Source organism: Macrobrachium nipponense, chromosome 35, assembly GCF_015104395.2.
Source record: "Macrobrachium nipponense isolate FS-2020 chromosome 35, ASM1510439v2, whole genome shotgun sequence".
Taxonomy (NCBI): Eukaryota; Metazoa; Arthropoda; class Malacostraca; order Decapoda; family Palaemonidae; genus Macrobrachium; species Macrobrachium nipponense.
Genome location: NC_061096.1, coordinates 53,473,033 through 53,499,677, shown reverse-complemented (window position 1 = coordinate 53,499,677; position 26,645 = coordinate 53,473,033). Strand labels below are relative to the sequence as shown.

Genomic DNA, 26,645 nt, shown 5'->3' with positions numbered 1-26,645 from the left:
ATGTTAATTTTATTAACATTTTTAATAATCGTTACATCTCGAGACAATGACAACTAGGAATTAGTGCAAGAATTAGTGCAAGAAGCACATCCTATTAATTCTGCCATTTCTGTTGATGTAACGGCCACGGTCCATCCCACCGGACCCTTTGAGTCACACCTTCAAACTTCATTAACAGCAACTGCGAGTTAGCGTGTTGTTTTCATATTACGCCATTTTCGATCTGCAGCCAAAAAATGGTGAAGATTGCGCTTGTGAAGTTTTTAATTCTAAATTCTGGAATCGCTGTGTCAGTTTTCAAAATGCCTGTCAAATTTTAACTTAGTACATTAGTTTTGTTGAGTCAGTTGGTATTAAAAGTTCATTGCAATAATCAATAAAAACACTTAAAAAAAAGTCGTCTGTACACTATAAGCATAATCCTTGATGATAAAAATTTTGTGGGCAGGCAGTTCCTAGCATTGCGCCGAAAATGTGATTGCTCAGTGTAGACGTGGTACGTCTAACAACGATTTTGAAATTATTTAGGCAATTTCCTGTGAAGTTCTGTAACTAAGCAGAATGGTAGCGAACTGTGTTGGTCAGATTCCTCAAAATGACGGTATGAACAACTGCAATATGTATCATAGGCTCTCTGGTTACTGTGTCTCGTATCGCCTGGCCATAAGCGCAAAAGTAGTTGGAACAAAGGTGCAACGGTTTTGGTTTCTCAGTGCAGAACACAAATCCTGCGCTATGTTCCCAGTAATGCACAGTTCGTTACGTCGTCTTTGCCACCTGTCGTTTTTTTTCTTTTGAATTGCATGTGATAATGTGCCCCTGATATGAGATTCCATGTGCAAATTCCGGCAAAACAATTCCCAATGAATGTTCGTGACTTGGCAACGTGTTCAGATACGACACGTAGTACTGGGTTCCAGTTTCATTGTATACATTGATTGTCTCATTTATCTGCATATCTACGGTAGGCATCAATTCATGGTTTGTCCATACCATTGACGCATTACATAAGATGTCTTCTCGAGTAATTAGACAGTATTTGTGCATACAGTTTCATCTTACTCAGGGAATAAATATCTCAACGCTATGTAACTGACAATTTTTTATCGAAATCTTAGGCTACGCAGAGTCTATTGATATAAAACTATTTGCTTGGTAAAACTTGGCTTTAAAAACAGCTGTTGTGTTCTAATTAAAATTCCCAACCCATAAAACAGATGCAACTGCATGTGTAAATAACGCTTCAAACTCGTAATTTTAACTGATAAACCAGGTATAAATATTTAAATTTGAAAAGTATTCTGTTAAGATACCATTGTGCGTCCATATCTTTTGTATAAACTTTAATGGTTTCGTGGTGTCATTATAGTCCTAGTTCCTCAGTCACCGTAATTGTCATAAATATGCTCAATAATATTCTGTCAAGTATAAACTCTCAGGTTTTTTAGTGAAACCACCACGATGCAGTAAATTTGCCATTAGTACTTTGTAAACAGATATGCGAAACAGTTTATTTTTTCCGTATTTCCCATCCGGTTTCGATCTTTTGGGAGTAATCTACGTAAGATTGCCCTTTCATAAAAAAAAAAAGGCCACATTCAATTTCTCGTGTGAATATGCAACTGATTTTCGGAATTCTAGTGTGATATTTCGATGATGCCAATGCTACAAAACAGCTACAGAAAGGCATATTCAAAATACTGCTAATCATAACTAAAAAACAATATATAGCATTTTGGACTGGCATCCTTTGAACATTTGTTTCTAAAGAACTTTGTCTATTACTTATGAATACCAGTAGCTTTAGTATTTTGGCCATTTAGTGTATTTATAATGATGTAGATGGTAGACGTGCTTGACTATATAGTCTACATCAAATTGTGTATAACTGCTCGTGTTCTGCATGGCACACCAGATGGTAGAAAGTACGAGTCAACGATATACTGCGTTATGGCTTGCAGAGGGAGAATGCTGATTAGCCCTAACCCTACTTGCCAAGCTAAAACGTATTGTGAGGTGAAAAAAGTCAAAAGCTGAAGAAATTTTCAAGAAAAACGTGTGCTTTAATTTTCCAATTATATATATATTTCTTTAATCTCATGTAAGTCGAAATATGTACTCAGACAACCCTCTGCTTACGTATCCCCTTTTTTCTTAAGAATACAAACCCTTCTTTTTATCTATTTTGTTAACAAGAGATGTCACCACGGTATAGTATGACGTCACTTGTGCCTAGAGTAAGATTGTATTTTATGATTCCTTGCCTTTTCTTCTAGCCAATCAGGGCCGTTTTCGCCTCTTTCCCCGGAAAGAAACGGCATGGACTGCTGTGATTGGCTGGAGGTCGTTGAAGAGAAAGAGCCTCGGCTATGGTTTCCATAGTCAAACGGTTTGGTACTTCAAGTCTTCAACTTAAGTCAAGTTTGCGTCTGCGATGTTGTTAACAGGTATGTGTGACAAGTTCGAGTGATGGTGTTAATGTTAATCAGATTCTGGTTAAATGATGCAAGTTTGCCGTATGGAATGACAACCTTTAACTATTACGAAATTACCTCGATTTCTCTTGCCAAATCATATCTTGTTGGATAGGCTACGCCTTTTGGAGGGGCTATAATTTATTTCGGCAGCGTTAATGTGTCTGTATCCAAAATACCATTTCAAGTAATTTTTCTAGAAACTTGAGTATTCGTAGCCGTCACTGAATAAATAAAGTGTTTTCAATATAAGGTAATTGAAAGTCATATAGTTTATTTGGCACCATTCAAGATTTGTGCCACATTTTGATACTTGAAATGAGGCCTTTGATAAACGACTGCGATAAGTGGCTTATTAGTTTTATGTACGGTGCCCTACTTTGTATGATTTTCTTAAATACTATTTGGTCTGCAAGGATGAAACATAGATGATTGCTGTTATTGTAAATTTGCAATTGTTTTGTTTTTTAGGAACAATTTTTGGGAGTGAATATCGTGATACACTGAACATAGAGGTAAATACGAAAGTTCAAATATTTGTCCTGCAGAATTACAGGCAGCATTTTGAGGATAAGCCCCGTATGTGGTTGGCTGTACAGCTCGTAATTGGCATAGTAGAGGAAAATGACTTCATAGTTAGCCGACTACGTCGTAATTGTCATATCATGAGCCTTTTGTCAGCCGACTGTAGCGACTGCATGTTTTTGGTTGTCTTCTAACAACGTTATTTAACTGTGTTCGGTAAGGTATTTGTAAAGACTGTATCATTTCCTGTCTGTCGAATTATAGAAGTTTTGGTGCAAGTCAAGATGATTTCAGCAGTAAATGTCGCGAACTGTTAAATGAGAAAAAACATTGAATACTGTTAGACCAAAATTTTGGTATTTTTTTCCGAATTGTCACTTTTTAAAAGTTATAAAATTTAGGGATTCAAATTAGCTCTTACTGTACAGCCAGCAACAAAACCGGCGTCGCCCCGCTAAACCTGGCTCTGAGAGATCATGCCCTTATTGCCCTGAATGGTGGCCTTCGTTCAAACAACCAGTACATAGGTAAAATGGTTCGAATGGGAGGATGAGGGAAAAAAAAGAAAAGAGAGAGAGAAGAGACGAGAAGAGAGAGAGAGAGATGGAGAGAAGAGAAGATAGAGGGGAAAAGAGAAGAGAGAGAGAGAGAGCACGCTTTTATTCCTTTTAGTTATTAATCTGATGGATATGATATATTTGAGACCTTCTGCTTTAAGAAATATGTTATCGTGTATTTTAAAAAAAAATAATTATGAAATCTTATCTTATAGTATTGTTTTAAATCGTTATCATATTTTCTATGTTATAAAAGCCTTAAGTATTGTTGGAACTGAATATTTTTATTAATATTATTCAGACCGAAATATCCTTCTTTTTCACTATCCCATAAGCTGTATTCTCTCTCTCTCTCTCTCTCTCTCTCCATTTGCCGTTCTGTCCTCCATCTTAAATCACCTGGATCCACTATTTAAATAATGGTAAACGTTTCATGTTATTTGGATGTGGCCAAGGATCACAAACCGTAAATCCCTACTCTACCAACTTGTGCTTGGCTGCATCTCTTTTTGCTCTAGATTGAATGGACTATAATTACCTGTATTACCAATAATATGCGAATCTAGTCACAAAGATGTTACACACCAGATTTTATAGCCGTAGGTTGTGTGAGCCATCAAAGCATCAATTTTGCAAGGGTATTATTTTATTAATTAATCTATGCTAAGAACTCATTACTGGATATGTTACTCTAGTACTACAGGATTTGCATTTATGGCATAACTTAGTTGAGTTACCAGTATTTGAGTGTGATGTGCCCCTTGGCTCCGCCCCTAGCAACCATCTAGGCTACTTATAGAAAGTATTTTGATTTGCTATATTTCTCATATTATATTTATCTATTATATTGTTTCTGAAACTTTTGGTGAAAATAAATTATGTGAAATGAAATGAAGTGAATGTGTGAATCGGTGAATTGATATAATGATGGTAGGGTATAAAGGATGCAGGTGTTGCAAAACCGTATACTATTAACATATTATTTAGTGTCTCAAATTATTGGGTGACGTCTTTAGACCTGGGCAGATCGGTCACGTCTTAGCTATATGTAATATATGTTAACTGATGAACAATTCTTAGTTGTTAATAATTTCGTCGGCTCCCGGGCACGAACCTTGGAATCCAGAAATCAGGACATACAGTGAAGCGCCTTTAACCACACAGCTACCACGAGAGGATATGAGTTAGAGCCGCCTCTCACCTACAAATCCCTGTCGCGCCCAGGGATTCGTTGTTGTTTTGGAGTTGTCAAGGTCGAGGGTGGTTGATACCGACTCCAAAACAACGAATAGGTGAGAGGCGGCGTTAACTTATAGCCTCTCGTGGTAGCTGTGTGGTTAAAGGCGCTTCACTGGACGTCCTGATTTCTGGGTTCCTAAGTAGGTTCGCGCTCGGGAGCCGACGAAATTATTACCAACTAAAAATTCCCTTTCAGTTAACATATGCAAAAATATATTAATTCAGAGGTAGAGCGAATTAGATATGATATTAAAGAACATTTGTAGCTTAATGTATACACATGAATCAGTATTATGATCAGATACACACACACATATATATATATATATATATATATATATATATATATATAGTATATATATATATATATATATAGATAATATCTATATATATAATATATTATATATATATAAACTGAATCACGAAAGTTTGGAACGTGATAAATCCATTTATAAAGGTATAACCCACGAACGAAAAATAAATAACCGAGTTTCTACAAGATCTTTCGACTTTAACGTCCTTTACTCAGCAGATAAACTGACTTACATGAGAAATTGAGGGTACAGGAAAGGTCGTATACTTGACAGATAGGGATTATAAGGAGATTAGTACCTAGAATCCGACACACCTGGAGAATGAGTAACCTTTCCAAACAAGCATAAACATGGGTACAATTTAAGAACAAAAAGATTAAGTCCAACTGTTCAGACACAGGGACAAGACAATTAAAGGATTATACAGGGCGACAGCTGAACCACAATCAGATCTTTGGTAAACAAAACTTAGTCACAAAGCATATTAAATATACATGTACAAAGAAAATATCTCTTAAGGCAACTAATTTGTATTTAAGTCTGTCATTATATCTTTGAGGTCATTCTTAAACATGTTACAAATACAAGGGTCTAAATGAAACAGGCCACAACTAATATTAAAATTACAATGGGAAGTAAGTTGTAATTTGGCAGATTCTAAAAGATTTCGTGATAAGACCTCTTTTGATCTTGCAATTACTGAACTACCAATCCAATTTATCTGGTGGTTGTTTTCACTTAAATGAATGAATATTGCATTAGATGTTTGCCCAGTTTTGACAGAATATTTATGCTTTTTTAATCTTACTTCTAAGCCCTTGCTCGACTGTCAGAGATAAAAAGGGGGGCAGTCCATACATGAAATTTTATATATGTTGTTGCTTTCCCTGGGGCCATTTTTTATTAACATAACTTTTAGTGTGTTATAGGAAAAAACAAGGTTGACCTTAAAGGCTTTTAACAATGATTTAATGGTTTCAAATCCACTAAAATAAGGCAAACTGAGAATGTTCATATAATTTTCTTTCTCCGTGTTACTTACACTATAAAACTTTGTGGGCTTTATAACAAATATCTAGTATATGTGAAGGATAACATAAATCTTTCCCTATTTTTCTTATGTATTCAATTTCTTGATCCAAATATTGGGGACTGACAATGTGCAATGCTCGTAAAATCATAGAAGAAAAAAATTGATATTTTGATGTTAAGATGGTGGCCTGAATAGAAATGCACATAAGTTAACTTGTTGGTTGGTTTCCTATAAATACTGAATTTACATTGAAATGTTTCTCTATGTATCTAAACATCTAAGAAAGGGAGGCAATTGTCTTTTTCCAATTCTAGAGTAAACTTAATCGATGGTACCTGGTTATTTAATTTAAAGAGTAAATCATTTACAACCATACCACAGGCAGAACAGCTAAAATATCATCAACATATCTATACCACTTTACAGGAATATAAATGTTAGGTAAGGAGCGTTTTTCAAAGAATTCCATGTACAAGTTTGAGAGGAGTGGTGATAAAGGGTTGCCCGTTGCCATGCCAAATGTTTGTTAATAAAATTCATTATTGAATAAAATCTTACAATCACAAATGAACAACCTAGTGAGTGAAATAATGTGACTTACAGGTAGAGGTAATTCATGCCAAGTTAGTTCATTACTAAGATATTCTAAAATAGTCTATAGGGACTTTAGTAAAAAGAGAACATACATCAAAACTGATAGTTTTGATGCATGTTCCCCTTTAATTGTCTTGTCCCTGTGTCTGAGCAGTTGGACTTAATCTTTTTGTTCTTAAATTGTACCCATGTTTATGCATGTTTGGAAAGGTAACTCATTCCCAAGGTGTGTCGGATTCTAGGTACTAATCTCCTTATAATCTCTTTCTGTCAGTTATGCAACCTTTCCTGTACCCTCAATTTCTCATGTAAGTCAGTTTGTCTGCTGATTAAAGGACGTTCAAGTCGAAAGATCTTGCAGAAACAACGTCGTTTATTTTTCCTTCGTGGCTTATACCTTTATATATATATATATATATATATATATATATATATATATATATAATATATATATATATATATATATATATATATATTTATATATATATTTATATATATTTATATATATATATTTATATTTATTTATATATATTTATATATATATATATATATATATATATATATATATATATATATATATATATATATATATATATATATATATATATAGTCATATCACATTACCGTGACTCATATACATATATCGAGCTACAAAGGTCCTTTATCTAATTCGCTCTACCTCCGAATTAATATATTTTCATATATGTTTAACCGAAGGGGAATTTATTCAGCAATAATAGAATTGCCGGCCGACGGGCACGAACCATAGACATCTTCAATTCCAGGACTGGCAGTGAAGCCTTAGCCTTAAGAGACAAAAGAAGATCAAGCAAAATGAGAAAGAAGCTATTAGAAGATCATCAATAAACCGATTTTGTGCAAGGTGAAATTGTCAATATTCATTTGAGGGATCCTCCGGAAGACGAACTACAAATGGAAACCTGTTTCAAGGAATTGTAAGAAGTGTTGTTATGGTGAGCAGTGCCAATGAGCAGAGGGAAGGCGCTCGCTGCTGTTTAAACAAAACCCTTCTGCAATGATTTGGCCCTGTGATGACACCCCAACAGTGAGGCATCATTGCCGTCAAACGTGCAAAAATAGAGAGAGAGAGAATACAGCTGCTTTGGGATAATGAAAAAGAAGGACATTTCCGTCTGAATAATATTAATATGAATAGTCATTTCCAATAATATAACAATTTACAATACAATGTGATAAGATTTCATAATTATTATTTTCCAAAATATATACGATAACATTTCTTAAAGCAGAAGATCTCAAATATATTCATCAGATTAATAACTAAACAGGAATAAAAGCTCAGTCTCTCTCTCTCTCTCTCTCTCTCTCTCTCTCTCATTTCTTATCTCTTGGTCCAAATATATTTCATTCATTACTGCATTTCTTTGCCCGATTACCGTAATTTCCCTCCTCCTCCCATTCGAACCATTCTAACTATGTACTGGTTGTTTGAACGTGGGCCACCATTCAGGGAAAGAAGGGCATGATCTTTCCAAGCCAGGTTTGGCGGGGCGACGCCGGTTTTGTTGCTGGCTGTACGTCTTATCCTTAAGACAAGTGTCTAGGTGAATTGGTGTAGAAACACCAGGTTAGTATAGGGTGCAAAATTACTAAAAGGTAGAGCCCATTTTTTCCACCATACCTAATAGGATGTGCAAAAAAAAAAAAAAAAAAAATGGAAAGCTGTTGGTTCCAATCTCCATGACTGAACAATTTATACTTAAGCTATATTTGGTAATGAGTTAAGATTTCCTTCATGCTACTGATTTCCTTCATGCTACTGAGTTCTGTAGTGGAGCATGCACTTTTTTAACCACTCCCCTCATCCTACACTTTTTACTCCTCCCATACTACAAATTACAACCACCCCCCCCCAACGGAAAGCTTAGAGGGGACGGTGGAAAGGGGGTAACATAACCTTTTGTCATTTGACTTAGTTTAATCTCGCATCTTACGGTTCGTAAGAAGGCAACTTGGAGGCTGCATCGAGGCTGATATTTAACGAACATTGGAGCGTGGTAGGTCAACAGTACAAAAGGCTGATTGAAGACTTAAGAAAATTACTGATTAATATGAATAGCATTCTTAGAGTACTGCATATGCTTTTCCAATAGTTACGTAGTGACTTTTGTTTGATTTAAAGTATAATTAAAGGGTGTTTTAATTATCAACTTGTCAAACTATGTAGGTTGCATTTGTGTGAAATTGATTTTGAATATGTTATGCTAGCTGGCAATAGTTTCCCTTGATCAGTATTCATTTTAGCTTTTGGTAAATTTGACTAGGTTGTAATTATGAGTTTACCTTGGATAACGTTGGCTATTAAGCGGCTTCATAGATGCCTGGAAGAGAATCTGTAGGTCTTGGTAAGTGCTGCTGGTTTGTGACAAACTTAAGAATTTTCTGTTGATACCAAGTCTCGTCTGGCTTTCGTGACCTATACCCTGTTCAAGGGCAATGGGAATCATGAAGTTTTACGGTATGTTCAATGGTGTTGGTGAAATGAATTTTCTGTTTCTTACCAAGAAGTTGTGGATAGTTTTGTAACCACAGAAGCAGTCTACAGTCTACATAAGTATAAAGTTCTGGTGGTAAATGGTTTCTTAGGGTACAATTTACACAGACTTTTTTGGTCTGTATAAAAGATGTTTTTTCCACCTAACTTAGTTTGTGTGATAGGGCATAGGTCCTCCTGCTAGCACGAGGGCAAATGTCCTTGGCACCTGTTCACAGTATGTAAGATAGTGAAGGGTACTATTAATGGTCTGGCCTTTTTTTCTTTGGTTTTTAGATCTTCTAGGGGTATGGGAATTAGAAGTACGTGGTTTGCAGAAACCGCACAGCAAATTTCAATGCATTGTTTTCCAGGTAAGCTTTGGGTAGGGAAAGGTAATGTGCAAGAAGTGTTGAAAAGTGAATGAGGACAGTATAGATGGTATTTTAGTTGAAGCCATTACTAAGTAAGAATTGTAAGAAACTATTAATATCCCAGAGGAAGAGCTTTACTAATATAGCGTGTATTTCTGCGCAATTCTCCTATACTTTTTGTTTCACCAAGAAACTTAACCATCACGTGGGTGCTATGTTTTGTTGAACTAGTATTTTCGTAAAGTTGACATTGGCTTGCTACACTAGTGAGATTTACTCTTATCTATTTTAGCTCGGACTAATTTAAAAGTACAGCACACAATGTTGACAAATGTCATTAATTTTTAACGCTCTAAATTTTATGGTTTTTGCTGATGTTTTTTTACAATTTGCCACAGCTAGGTCTTTGTATTTTGGATTATCCGCAAGTATGTAACAGATTTTTGTGACGTGGTATTATGTACTACTTCCAGACCAAGGCCAATATAGTACAGGTCAGTCGGAGAGAAACGGCCGAGACAAATTTCGTGGGCCACATCTCCAGAAAGACCCTAAGTTGTGGTTTTCGGCCACGGGTCACTTAAAAGGGTCAGGTGGGAATGCTGTGTCGGTGTGGTGTGAATTGTGGTCCACTCTTGAAGGTGAGTAACCGATAATCTCTTCTCCCAGAGGAATACAAGATTTGAGAAAAGATACAAAAATTTTTTGTTCAACATGTCTATCATGGATAGACAATGTTATTAAATCAAGATTGAATGTACAAATAGTTGAGGATGAAGAAGAAGAGGAAGAGGAAGAAGAAGAAGAAAAAGAAGAAGAGGAAAACGGAAGAGAAGTAAACAAAAATGAAATGACAGAAAAAAATAAGGAAAACAAAGAACAAGATAAAAGTATGGATGCAGAGATACTCATTGATACTACATATGAGGCAATAAAGCAGCATACCTACGAAGAAATAAATTACGATATGACAACAGAAAAGCAAATCCCGAAGAGGCTCTACCCAGATCTATACAATGACGGGAAAGAGGAAAATATAGACAAGAAAGACAAAATCTGCAACCTTTTGAAAAGAGGGAATTGCAGATTTGGAGAAAGATGTTACTACAAACATCCTAAGATATGTCAAAACTATGAAATATATGGTAAATGTGCATACTTAGATGGATATGGGGATGATTGCAGAGATCTGCATCCAAAAATATGTAAAAACCTAAAAGAAGGAAAAGGATGTAAGTTCGACAAAAAATGCAAATATATGCACCCTGTAGCCATGAATCATAATCAAATAAATAACCAACCAAGTAATAAAATCCAAAATAAGAAAGAAACAAATAAAGAGAGAAATCAAGAATATCAGGTAAAAGAGAAAAGCAAACCACCAATGAGATATGCAGAGGTGTCAGCAAAAAATTTCAAAGCATCAGCTCCGAAATTCTACTCAAGAGATAATAACTGTATTTATTATGCAAGAGGATATTGCAGAAACGGAGAAAATTGCAGATTCAGACACAAAATGAATAATTATGATGAAGGAAGATCAAATATTATGGAAAAGTTGGATTTTTTAATGTCAGAATTTCTGGAAATGAAAAAAGAACAACATACCAGAACAGGAAAGAGACATGGGAAAATCCTTATTACTACCAGTATTAAATGAAGGAGAAAACACGCAAACCATCATAGTGATGAATGCGCAGGGTTTAGTTACGAGTAACTCAAAAAGAAAAATAGAGTACTTAGAAGAACTAACCCAAAATGAAAAGAAAATAGATATAATGAATATAAGTGAAACCTGGTATTCCCAAGAGACTGGGAAGGATGATCAAATAAAAGGGTTCCAAACTTATAGATCAGATAGAAAAAATAGGAATCAAGGAGGAACCGCAATATATGGGAAAGACAAAAAACAAGGAAAAATATATGAGAAATATAGTAACTCAGAATGTGAACTAATAGCGGTAGAATTTGAATCTGAAAAATTGATGAACATAGTAATATATAGACCTCCTAATACTAAAGAGTTTGACTTAATAATTGAAAAATTGGATGATATATGTAGAAATCACAAGGACTGGACTATTCTCCTATCTGGTGACTTCAACTTTCCTTTCGTAGAATGGAAAGAACGAATAGGAGATTGTGGTTGTACTTATACATATAAAAAAGAGAGTAATAGTAGTGCAGAAGATAAGAGGCAATTTGAAAAGCTATTAGATATGCTACTAGAATACAACATTCAACAAATAAATCACCTGCCAACAAGAAAGGAAAATACTTTAGACCTAGTATTTGTGAACGAGATGAATTATGTTAAAGAAATAATAGTTTATAATGCGAATATTTCAGACCATAATGTCATAGAATTAACAGTTCATTCCAAAGCAAGTGAAAATAGAGATAAGCAAGAAATGAAAAAGTGGGAAGGATATGGAAAATACAACTTCTACAGTAAAAATATAAAATGGTCAGAAATTAATGAAGAATTAAACAAAGATTGGGATAACATTTTCGTAAGTGATGACATAAGGGTAAATACGGAGATATTATATAAAATATTGGAGAAAATAGTGGAAAAATATATACCGAAGAAGAAAAGTAAACATCATTCATGCATACCAAGAGACAGAAGGATCTTGTTCCAGAAAATCAGAAAGTGGAAAAAAGGTCTTGCAAAAGAAAAAAATGCATGGAAAGTTATAGAACTAAAAAGTAAGATAGAAAATGCAGAACAAAAGATTATACAATCAAAAGAAAATGAAAAACGGGACTTGGAAGAAAAAACCCTATTAAATATCAAGCAAAACCCCAAGCTATTATACTCATATGCGAAGAAGATGAATAAAAGAAGAATAGAAATAGGCCCTCTGAGAATTGAAGGGAGATTAACGAATGAAAAAAAGGAAATTTGCAACATACTGGCAGAACGATATAAGAGAGAATTCACCCCTAGAATAGATAATGAAGATAATGATATAGAAGTAAGGGATGAAAATAGTGAATATTTAGCTGACAGAGATATTAATGAAGCTGATATTGTGCAGGCTATTAATGAAATTAAAAATGGAGCTGCTGCAGGGCCTGATGGAATTCCTGCTATTTTGTTAAAGAAAGTAGTTCATTCTATCGCAAAGCCACTTGCAATATTATTAAGACAAAGTGTAGATACAGGCAAGATTTATGAGGAGCACAAATTAGCATATATTACCCCTACTTTCAAAAGTGGATCAAGACTAGAGGCAAGTAATTATAGGCCTGTGAGTCTAACATCACATATTATGAAAGTGTATGAAAGGGTAATGAAGAAAAATATTATGAAACATTTAATAAAAAATAATTTGTTTAATAAAGGACAACATGGTTTCGTACCCGGAAAAAGTACACAAACCCAACTGTTAGTCCACCGTGAGAACATATTCAAAAATATGAAAAGCGGATATGAAACAGATGTGGTTTATTTAGACTTTGCAAAAGCTTTTGATAAAGTAGACCATAATATATTAGCGAAGAAAATTAGAAAACACAATATCGTGGATAAAGTAGGAAGATGGTTAAAAGAATTTTTACACAACAGAAAACAGATAGTTATTGCAAACGACGAGAAATCGGATGAAGTCAAGGTAATATCCGGTGTGCCGCAAGGTACGGTGTTAGCTGCAATACTGTTTGTTATTATGATTGAAGACATAGACAATAATGTGAAGGATTCGGTAGTGAGTAGTTTCGCAGATGACACAAGAATAAGTAGAGAAATTACTTGTGATGAAGATAGGAACGCTCTACAAAGAGACCTTAACAAAGTATATGATTGGGCAGAGGTAAATAGGATGGTATTTAACTCTGATAAATTTGAATCAATAAATTATGGAGACAGAGAAAGAAAGCTATATGCATATAAGGGACCTAATAATGAGACCATCACAAATAAGGAAGCAGTTAAAGACCTTGGTGTGATGATGAATAGGAACATGTTATGCAATGATCAAATAGCAACTCTGTTGGCAAAATGTAAAGCAAAAATGGGAATGTTGTTACGGCACTTCAAAACAAGAAAAGCTGAACACATGATTATGCTTTATAAAACATATGTTCGTAGTCCACTTGAATATTGCAATATGATATGGTACCCACACTATCAAAAGGATATTGCACAAATAGAGAGTGTACAAAGGTCCTTTACAGCTAGAATAGAAGAAGTTAAGGACCTAGACTACTGGGAAAGACTACAATTCTTAAAATTATATAGTCTAGAAAGGAGAAGAGAACGCTACATGATAATTCAGGCATGGAAACAGATAGAAGGAATAGCAGAAAATATCATGGAACTAAAAATATCAGAAAGAGCAAGCAGAGGTAGATTAATAGTGCCCAAAACTATACCAGGAAAAATAAGGAAAGCACACAGGACATTAATCCACTACGCACCAGCATCGATAATGCAGCGTCTATTCAATGCGTTGCCAGCTCATCTGAGGAATATATCAGGAGTGAGCGTAGATGTGTTTAAGAATAAGCTCGACAAATATCTAAACTGCATCCCAGACCATCCAAGATTGGAAGATGCAAAATATACCGGAAGATGTACTAGCAACTCTCTGGTAGACATTAGAGGTGCCTCACACTGAGGGACCTGGGGCAACCCGAACAAGATGTAAGGTCTGTAAGGTAAGGTAAGGTCCGTCTGACCTCTACTGTATTGGCCTTGTTCCAGACTAGAATATTTCCCCATGGCAAGTGGATACTTGCTGTAGAACCTAGAAAAAGCGGATGAAAGTGATTTAAATACTTTGTAATGTAACGAGACTTGGGCTGAACTTCAGTAGAAGAATTCCGTTGCAGTCCCTCTATTTGGAACTCGCTATGCAGAATAGGAGGTTAACGTTTATCATAGTAGAAAGTTGAGTGTTTGGGCAAGTTCAGTTTGCTAAGTAACGACTAATTAATGGTGGTTTTATTTTACACAATGTTCGGTGTTAGAAACTTTGTGCATGTTTTTCTTAATGTAGCTCATAGTTTAATGCCTTCCAGTTTTCCGAAGTCAGCCTGAAAAAAAGTGCGTAATTAATCTTTAAAGTGTTTGATTATCGGTAGATAATTTTGCAACTGTGAAGTGTAAAACGTAGCAATGTATTTGGATGCAAGTACTTAATAGCCTTCATGTGAAAGCTTGGTTTTGGAAATGTGGTCTTCTAAAACACCCCTATCTCTTCCCTTATCACACCATGCGTTCTAGGGGCTTGTCAATTTTTTTTAAATTTTGGTATTTGATTACAAATATTGTAAGGTTTTTTGTATGCAGTCAACTACGGGTATTTGCTTCTGCAGGGTATGCAGATAGCGTAATTAGAAGTTACCATTCAGAGCATAGTTGAAGTTCTTAACAAGGTATCGATAAGTATGTCGGGTGGTAGGGGTTATAAATATGTAATGGAAGTGCGGTGAGGTGGACGGGGAGGTGGGTGGTGTAATGTGTAGTATGGGAGGAGTAAAAAGTGTAGGATGAGGGGAGAAAAAGTGCAAGCTTGGTTAGGGAGAAGATGGGCTAGTCCCACCATCCGCTTGGCCGAGGCTCCACGAGTCCACTACAGAACTCAGTAGCTGCTATGAATTATAGGACTTCACTGTCGCTGAAGCATTCTTTGGTTATATTTTTATATTATACTTGCTTTGGTTTTGTTAAATTTTTGTGAGTGCCGTATCAGATATGACTGTTGTTGGTATTTTAGTCGTGGACGGTTTTATAGCAAGTTGTTCCTTCATGCTACTGGGTCTAATTTTGTGCTCTTTGCAGATGCAGAGATTGTTCCATCACAACAACCTCGTGAAGTCAGTTAGGCCGATAGGCGTTGCCCATTCACCTCTCGTCACTTCAAGGGTTCGCAGGTCTCCTTCCATATTGGTACTGTCACTCGACTGTCAGATGTCCCCCGCCCCTATCTCCACAATGGAAAGCTTCCTTGATATCTTCAGGAGTTACAGGAGGTGCTGTTCGTACTAAAGGATGACAAGTGAAACATTCCTTTAATCCTTCCATCGGAGAGTCGAACAACTTCAGCATCCTCCCTCGCGTATCAGTGGATGCCAAATTTGATTCTCGAGAAGTGCCCAGAGTAAGGTAGGTCCTTAAACATGAGTCTTTATCAAGCCTAATAATTATTTAATGGGCACAGTCTCACCTGTGGTTTGGTGGTTGGCAAATAGTTGGTTTTATTGCCTGAATTTCATATAATACAGCCTACCGCTCGCGGTACCAGATTAAAGAATTGACCCACTCGAATCTTTCGAATTTGGTTTTTGGTAAATTAACACGAGTTTACAAGCCACTTATACATTGTTAAATTTTGTACGTAGAACTTGGGGATGTAGCTTATAAGAAATTATAACTGCGCAATTGAATTGATAACATAATCTCAAAGTAATTTTGTTTCTAAGCAATCCTTAGTACTACTACTTGTCCAGGCGCAAAAAAAAATTATTTTTAAGACCACTACACGTTAAAAATAAATGCAACTATTTGCAACCATATGAAAAATCCTGAATGACTTTGACTGTCGTGTTTAAACGTACCGATTATTTTTGTTTCCTTCTCCCTTAGGCCCCCTCCCACAACTCCCCCACAGGGCCCTTTCCCCTCACCCCCCCACCTCTTCTAAAGAGTATTTAGTCTATATAAGTAGGCGTGGTATTTGTCACGTATGGGTATAAATTGACACTTCTCTATGCTAGCGTAAGAATCCTTGGTATTAAAAAACCTGCCCTAAATACTTTTTCCTATTAAGATAGTTCTAGAACTAACCTGATAGCTACAAAATGAACTGGGTCGAGTTGATTTACAGCCCGCTATTGAAAGCCGGTGATATTTTAAACGGTTATTGACTAATAGGGGTGCTGATCGTCTTCAGAAACGAGTTGGGTCAAATAGAAAGTTTCTTTTTTTTTGGTCAGTTGTCACTGAATTTCTATTTTCATAAATTGGATTCCCTGTTTCTTTGGTTAATAAAGGTTATAACATCAATAACAAGTTAATGACCTACCTGTCGCCGAGTCATGAAAATTATTTTATTAAAGGAATGATATGACTGGTCCATACCGGTGGAGGGTGAGAGTGTATTCAGTATTATTATTCGTACATGTCTCCTATTAGCATAATTGTGTATGGAAAAAAGGGTACGTTTAGGGGTAGTATATTTGCGAAATAAGAATGTATTGAATTTACCAATCGGCTGAGCGTCGAAATAAGTTATCCAATGTTGAACACTTAATTTGTTTGGCAACTTTTGGCAATAGTATTCGTAGATTTCCAATTATTTGGACTTCAAGAGGCACCACCTGTTATCCAGCGAGTAAGCCTTTTAGCAGGTGCATGGTATAACAGTTATGAGGTTGTTGCCCTTGTCTGTTGTATTGATTATTACTGGTTTAGTAATATTGTAATGCTTCAGACGCACATGGAGTGGGAGTTGGGGTTAGTGGTCAAAATTAATGCAATGATACTTTACAGGCGAGCAAGGAATAATTTTTATCAAGGGTTAGTCATTACATGGGGTACTAATATATCTCAAATGTTGCAAGCGTTTGCAAAACTGCAATGGTGTGCTAGTACTGAAGTACAGTTCTGATGTAATGTTAAGAGAGTATGGTACTTACAAAGGGAGTTATTACTATTGGTACCGCCTGTTCTTTGTTTGGACTCGAGTGACGTCATCAGTTGAGGTAAGCTTTTCTTCTGCTATTCAAGAGCGTTTATTTTACGGATTGATAGGTTAATTCATTGCTTTAACTTCCCCGATAAGACGATATAGTTTATGGCATTTTCTTCCCGATAAGATTAAAGGTAATTGAGTGGTTTTTCATTCCCGATAACATTCAATGTAAATTAGGAGTTTTCGTCCGTCCCCGATAATATTTAATGTAAAATTTATATAGCTCTTCGTTTCAGATTGTGTGATTGTCGGTGCCTTTTAGTTCCTGATAAAATTCAATGATACTTAAATTTGTCTAATTTTACTTATAGTTAGCTTATTTTACTTATAGCCTAGCAAAAAACTAATTATACCAGTTATCAAGAAATAAATGAATATTCTTACGCTTAGCTATTACTTTTCACTATATATTATAATTTGTAACCCTTCCGACTTCTTACGGAGTGTATTATATTGACTCCACTTATATCCATATTTATTTTATTTTTTTATATTTATATATTTTTTTATATATTTGATAAATTAATGGTTGGCTTGAATATGTGGAAAAGTGTTCTAGCGGCGTACCGTATATGGCTACTTGCGGCATCAATTCTATAGATACAAGATATAAATGATAAAGGTATTTAAAACCGCGAGAACCGCTATAATCCAGTTCGGATCCAATATCACGAGTTGTAACTCGTAAGACATTGACACTTCCTATTTAATTATCCGTTATTCTACCAAACCGATTGACTCTGGGTGATAAAATATATTATTGGTTTTCTTAATGGAAAGGAATTCACACGAGTTAAGGAGATTATTGATTTACACCACCCGAGTCAGATTATTATTATGTGTTGAATTCCATGTTTACTGATTTAGCACTCATAAATATTCCTAACGCACTCAATTGCGGTGTTTGTTTTTAGTGCTATTAATTCTATATAACGTGTCAAGGAACTATTAACACTAAGAAGTGTTTATTCCCTCTGTCAGACTCGTAATTCTGTTAATTCTACGTATATTCTTTCAAGGATTGATTTGGCACAGGATAGGCCCTTAACTGACAGGTGTCTTAGTGTGTCCCTTGTTTTCATGACACGTGTTACAATCAGTTATGTGCTTTTTATATCTGTAAGCATTGTAGGCCAGTAAAACAGTGATTTGGCTTTCTGTGACATAGTAGGGAAACCTGGATGACGGAATGCAACCAGTTTATGACGATTGGTATGAAAAAGATTATTACTACTACCTGGTCGTTAGTCATCTGCTGTGTTCTTCGGGTTTTCCTCGTCACGGACCTACATATAATATTACATTTGATTACATTATTCTGATACACATACTTTAAATATACTTTTGCTTTAGGGTTTCTGCTCGAAGTGTTTATTGTTTTTGCTTAGCCGCTGACCCTGTTTCCGTTCGAAGTGTTTATTGTTTGGTGTTTATTGTTTTGCTTATCGCTGTTGACACTTGCTTTGTTCAGTTTGTAACAGTTCTGCGCTCCAACCCAGATATTCAATGCTCGCGATCTCTTGGGTTAAGGAATTTTCTTGTTTAGATACGGTTTTAACAATAGGCACGGATGTTTCTATATCTTTTAGTCCAATTAATGGTTCTTTGCTGTATGGTGCGGGATTGCGGGATAATGCGTCAGCTATGATATTTGCTTTCCCAGGTAGATACCTTATCTTGGCTCCAAAGACCTGAATGATCATTTGTCACCGAGTTCCTTTTGGACTGTGATTAAAGCCTTTGAAAAACTCGGTAAAGGACTCATGTTCAGTAAGGACTTTATCAGGATAGCCATAGATTATGAACTTAAAGCGTACTAGTGAGTTAACGATACCTAGCCCTTCCTTGCCTATTACTGCATATTTACTTTCAGAGGGCTTTAGTTTACCTGAATAAAAAGCTATAGGAAAGAACTGTTCATCATATTACTGAAGTAGTACCCCTCTTACCCCTTGGCCTGAGGCGTCTGTTGCAATAAAAAAAAAATTCCTTATTTAAATCAGGGATTTTTAAGTTAGGTGAGCTGCATTATTCCGCTTTTAAGGTATCGAACGCCTGTTGATACTTTTTAGACCATAATAAATCTACGCTCTTCTTCGTAAGATCTGTTAAAGGAGCTGACATGATGAAAGAGTTACATATTTACATACGATTGTAATACCCACTACAGCGCCAAAGTGCTGTATCCCCCTTTTACGTTAATAGGTACCGGAAAGTTATGAATAGCCGACACCTTACCATGGAACACTTTAAGACCTTGACTAGACACATAAAACCTAGATAAACATGTTCGGTTTTAAAAAACTCACATTTAGATATTTTACTCTGAGATTATTTGTCTTTGTCTCTGTAGCACTAGCTCTACTTTATGTGAATGTACTTCTAAGGTATTAGAAAGGATTACAAGATCATCCATATAGGCATGTAGGTTATCCCCTAAAAGTCTCCAAACACTATACTATTGTAATTGGGGCGCAACGTAAGCCGGAGGCATACGTAAAAATTGATAATGTCCCCTGAGCGTGCTGAAAACGGTATATGAGGTACAATCACTTAGGTAATGGTATCAGGTAAAAGCCTTTAAGTAAGTCCATGCTGGTTGTTACAACTTTATTTATTTGTATTTGTTTTTGCTTGAGATGCGATGATCAACCAATAGATGGCGGTGTAGGTTGGATCAGGAAGTGTGATGTTTTTGTATTTATCCTCCTTGGTTTTCGATAAAGTGTAGTGTAAAGTCCTGTTATTTTGATCCTTTCAAAAGTTTACTTGGCTACTTAGTTTCGTACGTATCAGTGTGTCTCCTGGAATTGTAGTGACAATAAGTGGAATATACTAACTAATATGACGAAAGAGTGCAAAGTCATATTATTAATATGGGTAAAGTATTGATTCTCTTGTATTATTCTTCTATGTACGTGACTTAGCCATCTGAAGTGTTTTCTCTGCATTAAGTGAGTACGAGTTATTTTAGTATTTTTTCGCTATAATGAGTTTATTTGACATATTATGTATTTCTTTGTGTAAAGAGTGTTAATACTCGGTTTATTACATCCCGTGATTTCTCTACTGTAAATGTTTATTGGGTTTCGGTAATGTTAAATTAATTATTAAATAATAATAATTATACTAATTTTTAACGGTGTTTGATTACTATATTAACTTTTTGCTGCTAGTCAACCGTGGTTAGGGCTTTGTTCGCGGAAATCGTTATATTTCAGAGTGTCGGGAAGGATTAAAATTTCAGATCCCAGCAAAGTCTTTTTACACGCACCAAGACATTCGAGGGTGCATGCTTCTCGAGATTTTGCGTGCAAACTACGACTGCGGTTGTGGGAGAATTCTGTTGGGTCATTTGAACAATGTTACGATTTATGAGACAAATGTATGGTTCCTTTATTAAGTTATTATTTGATTAATTGTCTTTTTTTTTTTTTTTTTTTTTTTTTTTTTTTTCAAACTGATTTTAATATGTTTGAAGGTTTATAGGATTTTCCTTTGATAAACACGCCTTATTTTTGCAGGATGTAAGATAATATTTTGTATACCCCTAGATGGATCTTACAATTACACTAGATACAGATCAATGTATTTTATAACTATAGAGGTATCTGTAAGCGCTCTCTTATCCGGACTTCTCATTAGGGAAGTTCGAACAACAGACTGTGAGTCCGTAAATACAGGATATTACGTTTACTAAAGGAATAAAACAAGATATTCTAATTTTTACGGCGCGTACAGTTTGGGCTTATCACCAGTATTTATTATAACTTAATGTATTAAAATTACTAGAACCTGCTCTGATTACTTGATACTGTCGTGTGATGCATAGGGAAATTCCTTTTTAATTTTAAAAGGTATTTGGGATGTATGATCCAACATCGCTTTTCCCCACTCTGCTAGAGTCGCTTATTGTGTGGAATTTGCTATGCTTTGAACACTTCGGCAGTTTTGACTGACCTTGACCGCTTGACTAGGTGACACAGTCACCGAGTTTGCTAGTTTGATTCTGAACGGGCTACTGTTTCTATTTCTTTTTGTAATAATTAGGATCCTTCTCTTTATTACCATCGGCAACGTATTGTGTGTTTTTAGCATTATGTTGCTGGTTATGTATAAAGCAATGAATGACGAACTATTAGGAACTGAGCGATTACTATTAAGACAAGTTATCTCTACTGTATTCAATATTAACTGTTTGTACTTCATTCTTTGCTAAAATTTGAAATAGTGAGGGATCCTGGTCAGCGCATTTAGCCTGATGAAAGTTTTTTACAGACATGTTATTCCTTGCAATCCAGCCATATTTTATAAGTTAAGTTGAGTCATTGAGGTTCGATATTTTATATAACTAAAAAAACTCAAGGCTAAAACTGCGATCGGGACTTTGCAAAGGAGCATTTATTGTCGTGGCCCGAAATAGTGTTACCTCTAATGTATCTAGATTTGTACGGGTGTTCCACTTGTTTTTGTGTGTTTTCTAATCACTACGGTGCTTAACGACCCTATCCATGCATCTGTATAAATACAGACGTCCACTGCGTAAACGCATATTCACTGTTTAATATGATTTGTTACGTAAGGGATTAATAATCACCCAAAATGATAAAATTAACATAGTATATGATTATGATATTTCAGTAGAACTTCTGGAAATAGACACTCAAAGATAAAAAAACTCGCAGTAGCGAAATCTCAATGATGTAGATAATTTCTGTAAAAAAGTAAGATTAAGAATGTCTCGTAACTTCAGCCACAGGAATAACGAAATTCGACCTGCAAAGGAAACACTCAAAGTTACTCCAAATGAATAAAAAATTGTACTTAGCTTGCTTTTGTGGGAAGTCACGGTGTTCCGATAACGACACCGGCCTTGGTCCTCCTTCTCTATTTAGCGGATGACCTGGTTTGGCTTCAGTTTCCCCCGTGCGCGTTGTTTCGATGATTCGAGCCCTTGAAAGATCCGATGCTGCAGACGCGTTCGGTTTGTTTCTTGAAGTGCCGGAAACGCTCACTAACGATGTTTTCTTGAATGATTCTAATGAGAGACGAAGCTTGCGTTGCCGTAGGAAAAATACACGTCGGTTTTGTTTCTTGAAGTTATTCACTAAACGATGATACTAATTTGCTTGAAGAATCTCTTGCTTTTCGTCGTCGGTGAAGTTCTTGTTGTTTTCTGAAGTCGCTCACTAAACGATGATACTAGGTTGCTTGAAGAATCTGCTGCTTTCGTCGTCGTTGACTTCATGATTTATTATTCTGTTTTATCTTCGGAGAAGTTGTAGAGTCCTTCTGGTACGCTTGCCACCACTTTTAGGGCTTGTGCCTTGTATGATAAGGCGCCCTATGAGGTAATGTTAGACTTGCGATAATCTTACGCTAAGTCGGTTGGTATTGCACTTCCATCTTCAATGGAGTGTCTTGGGGTTTGTAGATCACTTACGAAGTCGGGATTATCTTCTTGTTTATGACGACGATGTGTTAAACTCATGGTGAGGAGGTTCTTGTAGAAAACACGAAGTATAAAAATATATATATTCTTCTGAAGTTTTACATGCTGAAGATCAGATATGATTGTACAAGTCTTCTAATAACGATAGCTTGATCGCTTCTGCCAATGATGATGGCTACTTCTGTTCTCTCTACATGATAAAGCTTAGGTAAAGAGATACAGGTCTTCTAATGACGATAGCTAACTCTGTTCTGCTTGTCTACCATCTCTGTTACAAGTTATGAAAGAACAGACAGTAGTTCGAACATATGAACATACTATCAGATGACATAGTTACATACGAACACACAATCAAATGAGACACGCTACAGATCACGTAGGCCGTTTGAATTATAGGTCGTGGTAGTTGTCTCAAGCAGGGAGCTTGGACTAATGTTTATAAACAATTGAATGACTACAGGTGACGGCATGTTATCTTAGCCTTCTTTTATTGTATTCGTCATCTTTAGCGTCTCTAGTCTGATCACATTCCTGCAAGCAATCTGGTTGACCTCTTTAGTTTTAGTCTTTTATATATATGGACTAACATTCCATATTTTTATTATGTAAACACTTACATATATACGTACATGAAATAATATACATCTTGTTTTGAAAGAAATGTATATATTAAAAGTATGGAAATGTATATATTAAAAGTATTTAGTGAAAAATACATTTTTTTTTTAACTTTGCTAGGTTACTTATTGGATATACTTATTGGGTAGAATTAACTAGCATAGGTTTTAAAACGGTTTCCCCTGCATATTTAAACAGCGTAAAAAGTAGAAATGAATCTGCAGAGGTTTGAATACCATTTTCATTTTATGTTGGTTAAGGACGAATGATATTTTAGTTTAATTTAATTTAGTCGGCTAATACGTTTTTAATAATTATTTCTTCCAACAGATACCGGCACAACATACGTACATCCTCTCAAGACGACTTGGTTTTCATTAATATACTACAAAATGCTGTATTCAGTGTCCTCTTAATACAGTGCAGCCCTTCAGTACTGAACAAAAATGAAAGCGGATTAGGAAATCTCTGAATAACATATATCCTCTCCAGCTGCTGTTTTGAAGCAGCACTAAATTTTCTTGAAGTGCTTTTTAGTGTACTATTTTAGAAGTATCATCCCACATCAGAGCAGCATGGAAGGAGAATTCCACATTGGTGCAGCGCAGCATGGAAAGAGAATCCTACATTAGTGCAGCATTGATGATGAATCCCAGAATTGTATGGCATTGAAAAGAAGTCTTGGATCTTCCCAGCTCTCATTCTGATTTGTATTTCAGTATTCGTTGGAACCACCATTCCTGTGGAACGCAGAAGAGCCTACTCTCAGAACAGTGAAGGCCTTGATCTTCTTTGGCTCCTATTCTGGAGCTGTACTTTATTTTCTCTTGGGCCACCATTCTTGAGCAATGCTTTAGAAATCTACTGAATATTGTGCAGCACTGAACATATATTGTTGAAGTCTTATATGTCCCACTTTACTTCTTCAGTAACGAACCACAATCTTGAACCACTAGTCTTCTGCAATAAGTGAAGTAGTCCTCTCAGTATGATGCAGCATTAAAGAAGTCTCAACATCTTCCGTCACAGTAATGTACCACTTGTGCAATACTGAAGGATTTTCATTACAATTGGGTACAGCATTTCCTTTCAATATGCTGCAGCACAAGTCTTAAATTTTAGTTTTTTATTGCTCAGCTCTCATTCTGGTGGTGTTGTACTAAAGTATTATTTTTCTTTGACTGCCGTTCATGTTCAAAGTTTAAGAAACTTCCCCTGAATATGGTGCATTGAAGTAGTCATACATCACCCATTCTGGTGCTGCTGAAAAATTCTCCCCTCAATTTGGGACAGCATTGAAGAAAGTCTCTTCTAAATTTGGTGCTGAGCATTGAAGACATTGTACCAGAACTCTGGTGCATCACAAAAGTCGTCGTCTCCTTATGATGCAGCATCTAACCGCTCCCATTCATCTGCTGTACCGAAGAAGTCTCCTCCCAATATGGTGCAGCACTGAAGAAGTCTCCCCTCTCCATATGGTGCAACACTGAAGTAGTCTCCCCTCTCCGTATGGTGCAGCACTGAAGAAGTCTCCCCTCTCAATTATGGTGCAGCATTGAAGTAGTTTCCCCTCTCAATTTGGTGCAGCAGCATCGAAGAAGTGTCTCTCAAAGTAATAAATTGAAAATAAAGAGAAATGGTTTTGAACTAAATTCTAAATACTAGCTTTAAGTATTAAAATTGATCAAGAACCTAATTTACTAAACTGGATGGGATGAATTCTTAGTAAATACGGAGCCTTATATATTATAGATTTAATTACTTTATTGAAAAGTGCGAGAAGGGATGAAACAGTAGATATCAATCTAGCTATAAAAAAAGATGCATAATACCGAACAAATTTTTTGTATTAAAAGTAATTGTTTGTATTAGTGCGGGAGATATTACCTGCCGAATAAGGCATTGACATGAGAATTTTGGGCCTATTGTACACAAGACTAGAGATTTTCAGTGAAACCAAATAACTGCCATAGACAGCAAAATGGCCAAAATTTAGCAATTGGGGAAAAATGTTGCAGTCAAGAACAGTGTCCATCCAGTGCTTGTTGAAAATATCACAGTTTGAATAAATAAGTATATCTTAGTTTTACCAGACCACTGAGCTGATCAACAGCTCTCCTAGTGCTGGCCCGAAGGATTAGATATTTTTACGTGGCTAGGAACCAATTGGTCACCTAGCAACGGGACCTACAGCTTATTGTGGGATCCGAACCACATTGTATCGAGAAATTAATTTATCACCAGAAATAAATTCCTCTGATTCCGCGTTGGCCGAGCCGGGAATAGAACCTCGAACCACCGGATTGGCATCCGAGCGCGAAAACACTCGTCCAGCGAGGAACTCCAGATTGAGTGGACAAACTATTTACTCTATAGGTACAATGAAATAAAACCTTATGAAAAGCCGAAGTCTCGTTTTTTAACGTTTAATCCAAATAAGTATTCGAGGACAATATAAATCATGAATATCTGCAATTCTAACAAAAAACCTTTCTTTCAGTTCCCACAAACTAGCAAAAGGCTGCAACCAATAAATAATATTGTCCATTTAAGTCAGTACTGATCATTTGCCAGATAGACCGATCATTACTTGCTCCAAAGATTAACCAAATCTTACAACACAGCAAAAATAGACCACTAGACTACGAAATGCATAAAACACAAATTAAAACAAACGTTAGGCCCCGTCCACACGGCCGAAACTTTGTTCGATGTGACGTCAGAAGCGGAGAAACTGCGGTAAAGTTTTGACTTTTCCCGCGGTTTCTCCGCTTCTGACGTCACGTCGGACAAAGCTCGACCGTGTGGACGGGGCCTTAGGTGTTAAAGTTGAAACTAATTTAGGCATTTGTACTCCATGACGTTTGAATTTACTAATCTGTGGACAGTAACCAAGCAAATCTCCAGATGCAAATACCGCATGATCTATTAACTGTCGTTTATCACCCAACAAATCCAACGAGTTATCATCTTCAGTATCCCTAGATAGAGATTATCTACCAGTTACTTACCTCCAGCTAATCCAACTCCCTTTTGTCCAATTATACACCAAAAAAATAGTTAGCAATTATTCCATCAAACTTTTCTCCGAAACTAAACTGCAGTCGATTTATATAAAAGATTTTCATGACTAATCTTAACCTCCTACCTAGATTAAACTCTGAATATATAAATTAATAATCTAAAGAAAATGAAACATTTAACAAATACGGCATATTACATTCATTCTTGGTCCTCACACGTAAAA

At 35.9% G+C, this 26,645-nt stretch overlaps 1 long non-coding RNA gene across 1 annotated transcript; it reads left to right on the top strand.

Annotated features, from left to right (window-relative positions):
* The first annotated feature begins 2,308 nt into the window (after positions 1-2,308).
* On the top strand, positions 2,309-25,538 carry LOC135208252 (uncharacterized). Its single transcript, XR_010313142.1, has 3 exons — positions 2,309-2,447; positions 15,417-15,740; positions 23,729-25,538. It is a non-coding gene; the product is annotated as an uncharacterized LOC135208252 (long non-coding RNA).
* Positions 25,539-26,645: the final 1,107 nt, after the last annotated feature.